The following is a 15,077-nucleotide window of genomic DNA, read 5'->3' as shown; positions in this document are numbered from 1 at the left end:
GTTGTATCTCTACCCTTGTCTTTAAGGCTTGGCCGAGCCGATTGTTGGATGTTAATATGGAGTGATGATTCGATTCAAGTGTGGGGTTGTGCAATGTATGTATTTATGCCGTATGAAAAGAGTGAAAAGAATGAAGAAAAAATAGAAAGATGCCGTGAGAAGAAAAAGAGAAAAATACATGAACACGGCTTGAATAAAAAAATACAAAGAAGTTACGGCATAGCTACGTTTGATGTGAATTTGGAGTTGTGATGTATTTGTTGAAGGCTCAATAATGTTGTACTTTAGCCTTTGTTTGTTTTCACAATGTTTAGAGTGAAGAATGGGTCCAACATGATAAAATTGGCCCTTGTTTTATGAAGTATGGCGACATAAGGTGGATGATTATTGCTCTGCTAAGTCTTAAGGATGACCTTTGTGATTCCTTTTCCCTGAAAAATGATATCCTTACCGAGCCTAAGCCTACCTTTTATAAAGATCCGCATGATTCTTAAAATGAGTAGCTCTTGATCTGTGGAGTTTGTTTCATGAGTAAGCATATGGTTTTGGTTCATTTGTGCATATGATTGGTATCTTTCATGAGGTTTTCGAATTCACTATGTGTTCTTAACTCTTATGTGTGAAAAGCTTTTAAGGATATGCCATGTTCTTGAGAGAAAATATTTGGAGTGCATATCCCTTGTGAGTTGAATTTGAACTTGTTTTGAACATGTTGAGCTTATAATCACCTATGTTTCTGCCATGTCTTACTTGTTATGCGAGATCTCATGTTTATTAACCATTGAATTCATTCTATCTATTTCGATTAAGTGTTCTTCTTGATGCTATGAGTTTGAAGATCTCTGAGACAGAATGTTGAAGGCATTATAGTTGAGTCATTAGTTTAGTTATATTGATTTTTGTTTAATGTTTTTGTTTCCCTTTTCTAGTGTTTGCTAAGGGACTAGCAAAGTTTAAGTGTGAGGTTGTTGATAGGAGCACAAAGTGTGACGTTCTTAATGTGATTATGCCCTATTCTTACTCTTTGTTACCTCTTATTTAGTATGTTTTAGTTTCTTTTGTATGAATAAGTGTCTAGGTAGAGCTTATATCAATTATGAATGAATTGATGATGAAATCGTGCTATGTGTTAATAATCCTTGTTGATATATGTTTCCTTGTTCGAGTAGGATTCATCTTTGCGTATTTCATTGTTTCTAATATACTTATTCTTATTAGGAAATACAAATCCATGTTGGAGAAGGAAAGCAATCCTAGTTCCACAAGGAAAGAGAAGAAGATACACTTAAAAGCCCAATCCATGCAAGAATGAAAATGCTGTCAAGATTTGTATTCCAACTTCGACGGGCTCCCCTGGATAGCTCCGATTGCGTTAGAAGATGTGCCTTATATGTATATAAAGATATTTCAGTCTAGTTTTTGTAGGATTTGGAATCAAATTAATATCTCATTCCTACAGGGAGATATGACTGAATCATTGATCGGAGGTCCAGTGAGCTCGACGGAATTATCTCAGCCATTGATTTGCTTTTGATCCAAGGGCTATGAGGGAAACTTGGGACTTTGTTCCTCCTGCATATAGAGCACAAATATATATCAGAATGTCCATAAATCCCTGCACCAAAGAATGTCAAAGAAGGCATGCAGCAAATTAAATGAGAAGAGGCAAGAAAGTCAAAGAAGGCATGCAGCAAATTTAATGAGGAGAGGTAACAAAAATCAAACATGGCTACAACAATTAAGACTTTTGCTGCCTCCCTAATTCAAAGGAAGAAATTTGTGCAAAATAAATCAGCATTAAAGGAGGAAGAAGATATACAATTAATGCAAAAGATATGCAATCCTTATAGAAATCAGAATTCTGGCAGTGCAGATCATCCAACTTTGACGGGCTCTCTTGGACAGCTCAAAAGGATTGAGAAAATGTACCTTATATGGATGCAAAGCCACGGAAGTCTAGTTGAAATTGCTAGTTGGAATCATCTCAATATATGTTTTCTAGAGAAAGTTATGGCCACAACAAGGGACAAAGGTCAGATGAGCCGAATCTAGGAAACCTCAACCAATTTGGTTTCAACTTTGTGGACTTTGTGGCCATCCTCCCTTGGGTTTCTTCCTCTATATATAGCACCTCATTTACACATAAAATAATCATCAACCTTGCTCACAAGACTTGCCAAAGCTCTGCCCAAACACTTTCATTCACCAAGAACCATAGAATCTGAATTCACCACCCTTCATCATATTTTCTGTCCAAAGCTTGGGAGCCTAGGATACCATATTCTTGAAGATCTCGTGCTACCTCTGTAAGGAACCTTGGGAGGAGAATTATAAAGTGTAACTCTTTGATCTTCATGTTAAGTTTTCGGGTTTTTATGTCCTTGTTCTTGGATGATTTATGTTTAGGTTTTGTTAAAGTTATTTTTATTCTTGTCTATGAGATATTTGTAACTTTTGAATGACATCATGAATTAAGGTTTTCGATTTTTAATTCAAAATGATTTTAGGTTTTATGCCATGAATTTCTGTTTATTTATTTAAATGATTTTCGGTGTGTTCTTACTTACGTGTGTGTTTGATACCAGGAAGTTGACGTCGCATGTGTAATAATCCAAAGTTATAAACGATTTTGATACTTGGGAGTTGATTAATTGTTTGTTCTTTGTCACCTTCACCGATTATTGCCTTGATTCGGTTAGACTTGTGCATTTGAATATGTTTATCTTTTCTATGTGATTTTTGGAATTGCATGATTGTTGGTTAAGTAGGTGACATGCTTAATGAATTCAATATGCGTGGCTTTGAAGTTGCATGGTAGGATAAGTATGTTAGATTTCGAATGAGGTTGGGACTGAGTTCGAATGTGTTAAAGTGTCATTGAGTTAGGAACCTTGGGAGGAACTTAACTGCATAACCGATTCTAGGATGTATAATGAACCTTAAGGCATGAACTTAATTGAGATTAGATTTCGTTACCTTTGTTCTTATGTTATTTGTTTGGTAATTTCTTATGTGTTGGTTGGTTGATCACATGTATATATTAGTTTAGGTTTATTTTATGTTTGATCCGAAATATATCCCAAAATCCTCATACTCTTATGAATTCGTTGTTAAATATTTGTGATTCTTACCCTGGTTGGATCCCCGGTTTGTGAACGATACCCTCTTGCTTTATACTACTAACGATGCTTACAGGGTTAATATTGATCTCGAGTAATCGAACCGATCATCCATTTCACTTCCAATTCTAATTAGAGTCTGAAGCGGTTTATCTAATCGTTAAGACTTCTTAAGTATTTAGAATCAACGAAGCGTTCAATCCTAAACATATGTTAAAAAGAGTTCAACATAACGAAGTGTACTAGTTAAACAATAAAGTAGCACATAAGCACATTAAATCGAATTGGAGACATGTAAGCAAGCAAGGCGTCAATCATCTTGATTAAGCATGCAAAATCCTAGAACTATCACAACCTAAACAAGTATCAATAATTGAAACTGATAGGAGCACAAAGTGTGACGTTCTTGATGTTTATATGCCCTATTCTTATGCTTTGTTACTTCTTATTTAGTTGTTTTAGGTTCATATTTGTCATATGTATGTTATAGGTAGAGCTATTTCGAATTGAGATGATTTGATGATGAAATTGTGCTAAGTGTTAGAACTCCTGATTGAGCTAGGATTCCTTACTCGACTAGGACTCTACTTTCCTATTTTCATTCTTTCCTATTTCTTAATTGACGATTTCTTTTCAGGAAAGACAAATCATATTTGGAAAGAAAGGAGAGTTGCCGAGTTGCATTCCTAGTTGAACAAGGAAATCATATTCGAGTTGAACAAGGAGAAGAGGAGGCCAGCCTAGCTACTCCTAGTTGGACCAAGAGATTGCCGTGCAGCCCTTAAAGTGATCTCCCTATTGGACTTGGTTTCCTACATCAAGTTGGATATGGAGTATATAAACCAAATCCATAACAAAGAGGATTTCAGTTTCCCAATTGGATTCTATCTCCTTATGGCACGGCAAGAAGGCTTCCTAGACCTCTATATATAGAGGCCGGCCTCTCCATTCAGCAACATCATCAGCCCTACACACAAACACAAGCCATAGCTCTGCCGAATTCATCCTTCACCATTCCAAGAAATCCTAAAACCGATTCCATCATTCCCCACCTATCAATAGCCTTCAAACACGCTTGTGAAGAAGGTTTCATCCATAGAAGTCTTGGCTACACTTGTGGATTGCTTGATTTATAAAGTGTAACCATGATTCACTCTTGTTTAATTTCGGTTTTGGTTTTGTTCTTGTCCTTGGATGAAGCTTGCGATTTGAGTAGTTTAATCTTGTATAAATTTTGTCTATGAAATAGCTACTTGATTCAATTTATATAGAGGATTCGAAAATTGTTTAGGTTTTATGGAATTTCTGTTTTGGTTTCTGCCGAATGTATGTATGATCAATTTTCGATTTCTAAGTGTTATGACTATGCTTGTAGTATGATATTTAGGTTGTTGGATTAAAGACTTATGCTAAGAACATGTTTATTCTTGTTTATGTGATTTTCGAATTGCATGGTTGTTGGTTAAGTAAGTGACATACTTGATGAATTCAATGTGCATGGCTTTGGAATTACATGATTAAGATGAACATGTTAGAATTCGATTATGGCTGCTTGGTTTTGATCGAATGTGTTAAGTGTCTATGTGTTTAGGTTACTGCTTAGAACCCTAAATGCATGATCCATCCATGGTTGCTCAATATATGTCTCGGCATGATTCTAAGAATGGACATAGAACTTGTTCGATTCCCTCTATGTGAGTTGTTTTGGTGATTATTTATGTGTTGGTTGGTTGATCACATGTATATATTAGTTTAGGTTTTATTTACTGTTTTTATGATTCAATCCAAAATCTATATCAAACCTTAAAACCTTTATGAATTCGTGTAAGTATTGTGATCCTAAGCCCTGGCTGGATCCCAGGTTTGTGAACGATACCCTCTTGCTTTATACTACTATGATGTGTTCAGGGTTAAATATTGATGTCGAGTAATCGAGCAATCATCAAATGGCGCCGTTGCCGGGGATCCATAAGAGATGGATCCCTAACTTTTGCTACGAATTCATTGTTTATATTGTACATTTGTATATTCTTATTCTTATTTCGTTGTAACATATAGTAATGTAACTTAGGTTGTTGTTTTGGTGCTTGAGTGAATGATTGTTGTAGGTTGTAAATCGAACGGAATAGGTAAAGTCCCTTTTGTTAATATTAGCCTTAACCCTTCATGCTAGCTCTCGAGTTTGCATGAGGTCGAGGGCGGCTTTTATTAACACTTGGAGATTTGTCTAACACATGAGGTTAAGTCCAGCTGAGTAAGGGGCACGCTCTCTTATTACTCTGGTGCATGGGACCAAAATTGGATCTCAGAGAACTACTGACTGACATACATCTCGGTGATGGAGTCGATAGGGAGTTCGCTCTCCGTAGTTCAACAAATGAGTCCTACCATGTTCACTATCTCTGATTGAGCTACAAGGCCTTCTGAAACAAAGACTTGATCTTGTGTCTAGGCATCCATACTTAGGCTGCACGTCCACCTTGATTTAGAACTTAGAATCAATCGATCATTCAACCATTGAAATAGCAAAAAGAACTTGTGAATTGTATGAAACTTTTGTAAAACGTAAAGAACTAACTCTTTGTAACTTGACATAGATGCCGTGCCCTTCCCCATAAGTGTGCGTGTGTGTGACTAAGGGAAGGCACGAAGTACATGTGTTCATCATGTATTCTTCAATGCTAACTCGTTACCTTTCATATAACAGGTACTATGCATGTCTGAATTTTCTAAGAAGACACAAGAGCTCAAGGATCGAATTCAAGCACTTAGAGATTTAAACAACTCTTTCATAAGTAGACCTTTGAATTTCGAAACATCTCCAAGCAATTCAATTTTAAACTCTTCACCTAGATCAGAAGAAGAGGAAGATCTGTCCTTTCCCTTCGTCTTCAATTCAGGCTTAGACACAATTGCGGACCGTGACATAATTCCTGTTGGTGCTCCAATGGCACTTAAGAATGCATTCATTCCTACCACCCCGGAATCACCCTCATGCATTGCTTTCACTCCACCTGATGAAGCTAACTTCTCCATTCCTGTTCAATTGCTTGGGCAGCTGCCTAAGTACTCTGGCTCTTCAATGGAAGACCCTAATGTTCACCTTAGGGAGTTCTTGGACATTTGCAAGCTCCAATCGATTCATCATCTTTCTCAAGAAGGCTTGAGGTTGCTTTTGTTCCCATTTACCCTTAAGGATGATGCTAAACGTTGGTTGTATTCTTTGCCTGCAGGAATCATCACTACATGGGACGAAATAACTAGGAGGTTCTTGAAGCAATTCTTCCCTGCTCAACTCACGAAAAGACTTAGGAGGGAGATTCAGAACTTCACTCAAAAAGATGGTGATTCACTCTATGAGGCTTGGGAGGAATTTCAGGAACTACAAAGGAAGTGCCCTCACCATGGTATTTCGTTGGATGACTTGGTGCAATTCTTCTATGAAGGACTCGACACCACCAATAAGAGCATGGTGGACTCGGCATGTGGCTGCACCTTCATGAACAAGACCGGTCAAGAAGCTTACACCTTGATTGATGACTTGGCTGACAACAATCGCCAATTTAGTTCCAAGGAGAAGAGAGGAAGCAAGAGCCGTGGGGTGTATGATGTTGATGCAAGGAATCAAATGGCTACTTTAGAAAGGAAGCTTGACGTGCTAGTCAAGGCATTCAATGGTTCGAGTAGCAACCCTCAAGCATGTGGCATTTGTTCTTTCAAGGATCACACGACTGACAATTGTCCAAATGGTGCAATGACTGAAGAAGAGTTGAACTTTATCGGACAACAAAGGCCTAGGTACGATCCATACTCGAACACATACAACCCTGGACTTAGAGATCATCCAAATTTTCGTTGGAGCAACAATGCTCAACCGTCCAATGCTCAAGGTCAAGGACCTCGTCCTTCAGGTTTGTTTGTGAGGCCTCAGGTACCTCAAGGTTCTGCTCCCTTTAACTCTAATGTTCATGGTTCGAATAATGCATCTTCACCTAATTATGATGAACTTTTGAAGTCTCTTGCTCAAGGCCAACAAAATCTAAACTCTGCTACTCAAGTTTAGTTACAGGTCAACAAGCTCATTCTAAGGACATAACCGAGCTTAAGAAGCAGATGGGACAAGTGATCGATTTCATGGGCAAGATCCATGAAGGAGGAAAGTTGCCGAGCCAAACTGAGCCTAATCCGAACGTGAAGGCCATGGTGACACGAAGTGGGAGGACTTTGGATGCTCCATTGCAGCAACACAAGAAGGCCGTGCCTTCTAAAGGTAAGGAGGCCGAGAATTACAATGTCAAAGACTTAGAGAAGGACCCTGCCTCCTCTAAAGCCAATGATGCCGTACCAAAAGAAGATCATGCCGTGCATGACAAAGGTAAGGACCCTAACTCTAGTGGTTTGGTTTCAACTAATGATCTTCCTCGTGTTCCCTTCCCTAGTAGATTCGCAAAGCAAAAGAAGGATGACTCTGATCAAGCCATGCTCGACATTTTCAAGAAAGTGGAAGTGAACATGCCTCTTATTGAATGCATACAACAAAATCCTAAGTATGCTAAGTTTTTGAAAGAATTGTGCACCAACAAGAGGATGACTCGAGAGAAAGAGGTTGTCACAATGAGTGAGACGGTTTCTGCCGTGCTCCAAAGGAAGCTACCACCAAAGCTTAAGGATCCAGGGAGTTTTTCTATCCCTTGTACAATCGGAAACATGACATTTGAAAAGATAATGTTAGACTTAGGTGCATCTATCAATGTAATGCCGCACTATATCTATGAGAACCTAGGTCTAGGTGATTTGAAACGTGATAATGTTGTGATTCGATTGGCTGATTGTTCCAACAAAGTCCCTTTGGGCTATGTTGAAGATGTTCTTGTGCAGGTTTCGAGCTTGATCTTTCCTGCCGACTTCTACGTCATAGACATGGAGCCAACGGAGGCAGATGACAAGGAGGTCCCTATCTTGTTGGGCCGCCTCTTCATGAGGACTGCACGAACGAAAATAGATGTGTTTAGTGGATCACTCACCTTTGAGTTCGATGGTGAAGTGATTAGCTTCAACATTTTTGAAGCTATGAGGTATCCTCTTTCGGAGTTAAGTGATTGTTTTTCAGTTGACATACTTGATTCCCTTGCAGATAACTATCTAGATACCTTGACAAATGACGAGTTGGCACTCACCATTGCCCAAGGGGCCGGATTTACAAGTGATAGCTCAAACATTTCGGTGCTAGAAGCTAAGGATGCCGTGCCATCCTTCATTCATGAAAACGTGACCTCTCTTGAGGTTGCACGTGAGGTAAGCTTTGTCTCTCCTAGTCCAATTCTCTTAACTACTAACAAGAATTTTTCTTCTGTGGTGCAAGCTCCAAAGCTTGATCTTAAGCTTCTTCCGGACCACTTGAAGTATGCGTTTTTAGGAGAAGAGGATACTTTGCCCGTGATCATTTCATCTGCACTAAATGAGGAGCAAGAAGAGAGATTGATTGAAGTGTTGAAGAGACACAAGACGGCAATAGGATGGACCTTAGCCGACATCAAGGGAATTAGCCCTACCATGTGTGTGCATCGAATATTGCTAGAAGAAGGTGCCAACCCAACCAAGGAAGGTTAGAGACGCCTTCACCCACCAATGATGCAAGTTGTAAAGGATGAAATCACCAAGTTGCACGATTGTGGTGTGATCTACCCCATCTCGGGGTGGATCTCACCTATTCAAGTTGTGCCAAAGAAGTCAGACATCACGGTGGTGAAGAACAAAGATAATGAGTTGGTGCCTCAAAGGACAGTGACCGGTCATAGAGTATGTATTGACTATAGGAAGCTCAATGCCACAACAAGGAAGGACCATATGCCATTGCCATTCATTGATCAAATGCTTGAGAGGTTAGCTGGTCACTCTTTCTATTGTTTCCTTGATGGATATAGTGGATACAACCAAATAAGTGTTGCGGAAGAAGATCAAGAGAAGACTACGTTCACATGCCCTTTTGGTACGTTTGCTTATCATCGCATGCCTTTTGGTTTGTGCAACGCCCCAGGTACGTTTCAACGTTGTATGTATCACATTTTCTCTGAGTATATTGGTTCTAAAATTGAAGTTTTCATGGATGATTTTTCTGTCTATGGTGAAGATTTCGAAACTTGTTTAGAAAATGTTGAACTTGTGCTCAAACGTTGTGAGGAAACTAACTTGGTTTTGAATTGGGAAAAATGTCACTTTATGGTCACGCAAGGCATTGTCTTAGGTCATATTGTTTCATCTAGAGGAATTGAGGTTGATAAGTCTAAAATAGATCTTGTGCATCACTTACCCCTCCCCACAAGTGTGAGGGATGTTCGATCGTTTCTTGGACACGCAGGTTTCTATCGTAGGTTTATCAAGGATTTTTCCAAGATTGCGAGACCAATGAGTTCATTGCTTCAAAAGGACGTCCCATTTCACTTTGATGATGATTGCAAGCATGCATTCGAGACTTTGAAGAAGCTCCTAATTTCAGCACCGATCATGGCACCGCCGGATTGGTCCTTGCCATTTGAGTTGATGTGTGATGCCTCCGACTATGCAGTTGGAGCCGTGCTAGGGCAGAGGAAGGACAAGCAGCCCTACGCCATCTACTATGCCTCACGAACACTCAATGATGCTCAACAAAACTACACCAGAACTGAAAAGGAACTTCTTGCCGTGATCTTTGCCCTAGATAAGTTTCGTTCTTACTTACTTCAATCTAAAGTTATTGTTTACACTGACCATGCAGCTTTGAAGTATTTAATGACAAAGAAGGATGCCAAACCGAGATTGATTCGATGGATTCTTCTACTCCAAGAGTTTGATCTCGAGATCAAGGACAAGAAGGGAAGTGACAATGTTGTGGCGGATCATTTGAGTCGTTTGGTGAGAGATGCCGAGCCCTTGGCCATCCAAGAGAGCTTTCCGGACGAGTAACTCTTTCGATTTGAGGTAAGTGAGCCATGGTATGCAGATATTGTCAATTATCTTTGTTCTAAGCAATTTCCTGATACATTATCGCATGCTCAAAAGAATAGACTCAAGGCATTAGCTAAGTATTATGTTTGGGATGAACCATACTTGTGGAAACATTGTGTTGATCAAATCATTATGAGGTGTGTCCCTGAACATGAACATCATTCTATACTTACTTTTTGCCATTCTGAATCTTGTGGAGGACATTTTGGTTCACGTAGGACTGCTCTTAAGGTGTTAGAATGTGGTTTCTTTTGGCCTACGATTTTTAAAGATGCATATCATTTTTGCATGACTTGTGATAGGTGCCAACGCATGGGAAACTTAGGATCTAGAGATCAAATGCCCATGACACCGATTATCTATGTTGCAATTTTTGATTGTTGGGGTATTGATTTCATGGGACCTTTTCCTAGCTCAAATGGTTTCTTGTACATACTCGTTTTGTGTTGACTATGTTTCGAAATGGGTGGAAGCAAAGGCTACCCGGACTAATGATTCTCGAGTTGTTGCAGATTTCCTTCGTTCTAACATTTTCTCTAGGTTTGGTATGCCGAGAGTTATCATTAGTGATGGAGGATCTCACTTTTGCAACCGGACCATTGAGGTGCTGTTGAAGAAGTATGGAATCAAGCATAAGGTTGCTACGCCTTATCACCCTCAAACAAGTGGACAAGTGGAGCTATCTAATCGTGAGATCAAGAGAATTTTGGAGAAATCTGTTGGACCATCACACAAGGATTGGTCTCAACGATTGGATGATGATCTTTGGGCCTATAGGACGGCATACAAGACTCTCTTAGGCATGTCACCATTTCGATTAGTCTATGGCAAGGCGTGCCATCTTCCCGTGGAGCTTGAGCATCGTGCATGGTGGGCTGTGAAGAATTTTAACATGGACATTGATGAGGCCGGATTACATAGGAAGCTACAATTGCATGAGCTTGAAGAGATTAGGAATGAGGCCTATGATTCGGCAATGGTTTACAAGGAGAAGACTAAGACATTCCATGACCGCATGATTAGGAAGAAACACTTTGTCATTGGGCAGAAAGTTCTTTTGTTTAATTCTCGACTTAGATTGTTTCCGGGCAAGCTCCGTTCTAGGTGGCTTGGACCGTTTGTTGTTACTAATGTTTTTCCTTCTGGTGCTATTCAGATCAAAAGCATGGTGCATGGAAAGGAATTCACGGTCAATGGACATCGCTTGAAGCCGTACTATGACAATTTCGTGGAACATAACGTGGAGGAGACGTCTCTCCTTGATCCTACGGCAAGCAAGTGATGATTTGACGATAGTCTAGGCTATAGACTCTAAACTTAAGCCAATGAAGGAGCCAGCAACGAGTGTTTGAATTTTCTTATCCCTTATCTCTTTTTAATTTTCGTTGCTTATCATATTGTACATTGAGGGCAATGTAAGTTTTAAGTGTGGGGTGGGGTATACATCATTCGTTGAATTCTAGTGTTTGATGCTTATGTGTTTCAATTTTGTGTTTTGATTTTCGAATTTTAGTGTCATTTTAGTTCTGTTTTTCGATTTTTATGTTGTTTAGTTGTTTTGTTTTTGTTTTGAGTCCTAGGTATGCCTTTGACTGTCTAGGATGAGTTGATCTTTGAATTTATGGTTGATAGACGAGCATGATATTGGAATGAACTTCATTGTTATTTGATGGTTAATCGATGTGTAGATTTTGTACGAACATGTAGTAGATGAGGATTTTGAAACTTAGGTACAGAATGAGCATGTTCTTTACTTGTTTGAATTCATGTAACCTATGTGAGATTCGAGCCATATACTTGTGCCTTTCTTTGGAGAGTTATTCTATCGTTTCTTGGCTTTATAACCTCATTACATCTATTTTGATCAATTCATATGCCATAGAATTGCAATGAACTAGAGAATGCTAGAACTTACTTGGTGAAACTTTCGAAGCTTTATGTCATAATATACTCTGATTTTGAAAAGGATTGTTGGATCTTTTTAGGATTTCCACCACTTAAAGCCAAAAAGCCGTATTCCCTATTTGAGCCCTGCTTGGGACACCTTAGTGTTAACCCCTTTGAGCCTACGTTAAGCCTATTCTTTCATTACCAACATGTTATATCCTTGCTTAGTATAGTTATATCTCTACCTTGTCTTAAGGCTTGGCAGAGCCGATCCTTGGAGTTAATATGGAGTGATGATTTGATTCAAGTGTGGGGTTATGTTATGCTATGTATGTTATGCCGTTAAAAGAGTATGAAAAGAAAGAAAAATGTATTGATGCCGTGAGAAAAAGAAAAAGAAAAAGTATATATACACGGTTTTGAGAAAAAATGGAAAAGAAAGTATGAAAAGATGTCACGGCATGACATTGGTGTATGTGAATTTGGAGTTGTGATGTATTTGTTGAAGGCTCAATAATGTTATACTTTAGCCTTTGTTCGTTTTCACAATGTTTAAAGTGAAGAATGGGTCCAACATAAGGTGGATGTGTTGCTCTGCTAAGTCTTGATGATGACCTTTGTGATTCCTTTACCTTGAAAAATAATATCCATGCCGAGCCTAAGCCATCCCTTTTCTAAAGATCCGCATGATTCTTAAAATGAGTAGTCCTTGATTTGTGGAGTTTGTTTCATGAGTAAGCATATGGTTTGGGTTCATTTGTGCATATGATTGGTATCTTTCATGAGGTTTTCGATTTTCACTATGTTCATAACTCTTGTGTGTGAAAAGCTTTTAAGCATATGCCATGTTCTTGAGAGAAAAGATTTGGAGTGCATATCCTATGTGAGTTGAATTTGAACTTGTTTTGAACATGTCGAGCTTAATATCACCTTTGTTTCTGCCATGTCTTACTTGTTAAACGAAATTTCATGTTTATTAACCATTGAATTCATCGTATCTATTTCGATTGAGTGTTATTCTTGATGCTATGAGTTTGAAGATCTCTGAGACAAAATGTTGAAGGCATTAGAGTGTTGTGTCGTTAATGTTAGTTGCTTTGATTTCGTTTATGTTTTGATTTCCCTTTTTAGTGTTTGCTAAGGGACTAGCAAAGTCTAAGTGTGGGGTTGTTGATAGGAGCACAAAGTGTGACGTTCTTAATGTTTATATGCCCTATTCTTATGCTTTGTTACTTCTTATTTAGTTGTTTTAGGTTCATATTTGTCATATGTATGTTATAGGTAGAGCTATTTCAAATTGAGATGATTTGATGATGAAATTGTGCTAAGTGTTAGAACTCCTGATTGAGCTAGGATTCCTTACTCGACTAGGACTCTACTTTCCTATTTTCATTCTTTCATATTTCTTAATTGACGATTTCTTTTCAGGAAAGACAAATCATATTTGGAAAGAAAGGAGAGTTGCCGAGTTGCATTCCTAGTTGAACAAGGAAATCATATTCGAGTTGAACAAGGAGAAGAGGAGGCCGGCCTAGCTACTCCTAGTTGGACCAAGAGATTGCCGTGCAGCCCTTAAAGTGATCTCCCTATTGGACTTGGTTTCCTACATCAAGTTGGATATGGAGTACATAAACCAAATCCATAACAAAGAGGATTTCAGTTTCCCAATTGGATTCTATCTCCTTATGGCACGGCAAGAAGGCTTCCTAGACCTCTATATATAGAGGCCGGCCTCTCCATTCAGCAACATCATCAGCCCTACACACAAACACAAGCCATAGCTCTGCCGAATTCATCCTTCACCATTCCAAGAAATCCTAAAACCGATTCCATCATTCCCCACCTATCAATAGCCTTCAAACACGCTTGTGAAGAAGGTTTCATCCATAGAAGTCTCGGCTACACTTGTGGATTGCTTGATTTATAAAGTGTAACCATGATTCACTCTTGTTTAATTTCGGTTTTGGTTTTGTTCTTGTCCTTGGATGAAGCTTGCGATTTGAGTAGTTTAATCTTGTATAAATTTTGTCTATGAAATAGCTACTTGATTCAATTTATATAGAGGATTCGAAAATTGTTTAGGTTTTAGGGAATTTCTGTTTTGGTTTCTGCCGAATGTATGTATGATCAATTTTCGATTTCTAAGTGTTATGACTATGCTTGTAGTATGATATTTAGGTTGTTGGATTAAAGACTTATGCTAAGAACATGTTTATTCTTGTTTATGTGATTTTCGAATTGCATGGTTGTTGGTTAAGTAAGTGACATACTTGATGAATTCAATGTGCATGGCTTTGGAATTACATGATTAAGATGAACATGTTAGAATTCGATTATGGCTGCTTGGTTTTGATCGAATGTGTTAAGTGTCTATGTGTTTAGGTTACTGCTTAGAACCCTAAATGCATGATCCATCCATGGTTTCTCAATATATGTCTCGGCATGATTCTAAGAATGGACATAGAACTTGTTCGATTCCCTCTATGTGAGTTGTTTTGGTGATTGTTTATGTGTTGGTTGGTTGATCACATGTATATATTAGTTTAGGTTTTATTTACTGTTTTTATGATTCAATCCAAAATCTATATCAAACCTTAAAACCTTTATGAATTCGTGTAAGTATTGTGATCCTAAGCCCTGGCTGGATCCCCGGTTTGTGAACGATACCCTCTTGCTTTATACTACTATGATGTGTTCAGGGTTAAATATTGATGTCGAGTAATCGAGCAATCATCAGAAACACGAAGCGCATACTGAATCAAAGAACACTTTGGTGAATTAAATCGCAACCTTAGGATAACCATGTTCTTGGCTTCCTCAAGCATTGATTTAGATGTACAAATTCAAAGAATTTATTGAAATAAAACCTAAATTAATTTCAAAAACCTAATGCCCTTAGCTATTATACACGACATAAACACATATTCAAGAGTTCATACAATCAAAACATAAAACCAAAGAAGTCTGAATTTATATTCTTCATATATGAAACCGAAAGTAACATCCAATAAATCATTCAATGAATTCGAAAATTTCAGAAAACCAAAAAAAAAATTACAAGCCATGGATGAATCACACATTGGAAAC

At 38.4% G+C, this 15,077-nt stretch overlaps 1 non-coding gene and 1 pseudogene across 1 annotated transcript; one reads left to right on the top strand and one right to left on the bottom strand.

Annotated features, from left to right (window-relative positions):
* Window positions 1–9,911, top strand: part of LOC126783932 (uncharacterized) — a 50,760-nt pseudogene extending 40,849 nt beyond the window's left edge.
* Window positions 6,424–6,530, bottom strand: LOC126785549 (small nucleolar RNA R71). Its single transcript, XR_007671079.1, has one exon. It is a non-coding gene; the product is annotated as a small nucleolar RNA R71 (small nucleolar RNA).
* Window positions 9,912–15,077: the final 5,166 nt, after the last annotated feature.

The sequence above is a fragment of the Argentina anserina genome, chromosome 2, assembly GCF_933775445.1.
Source record: "Argentina anserina chromosome 2, drPotAnse1.1, whole genome shotgun sequence".
Taxonomy (NCBI): domain Eukaryota; kingdom Viridiplantae; phylum Streptophyta; class Magnoliopsida; order Rosales; family Rosaceae; genus Argentina; species Argentina anserina.
This window is presented reverse-complemented; position numbering and strand designations above follow the sequence as displayed.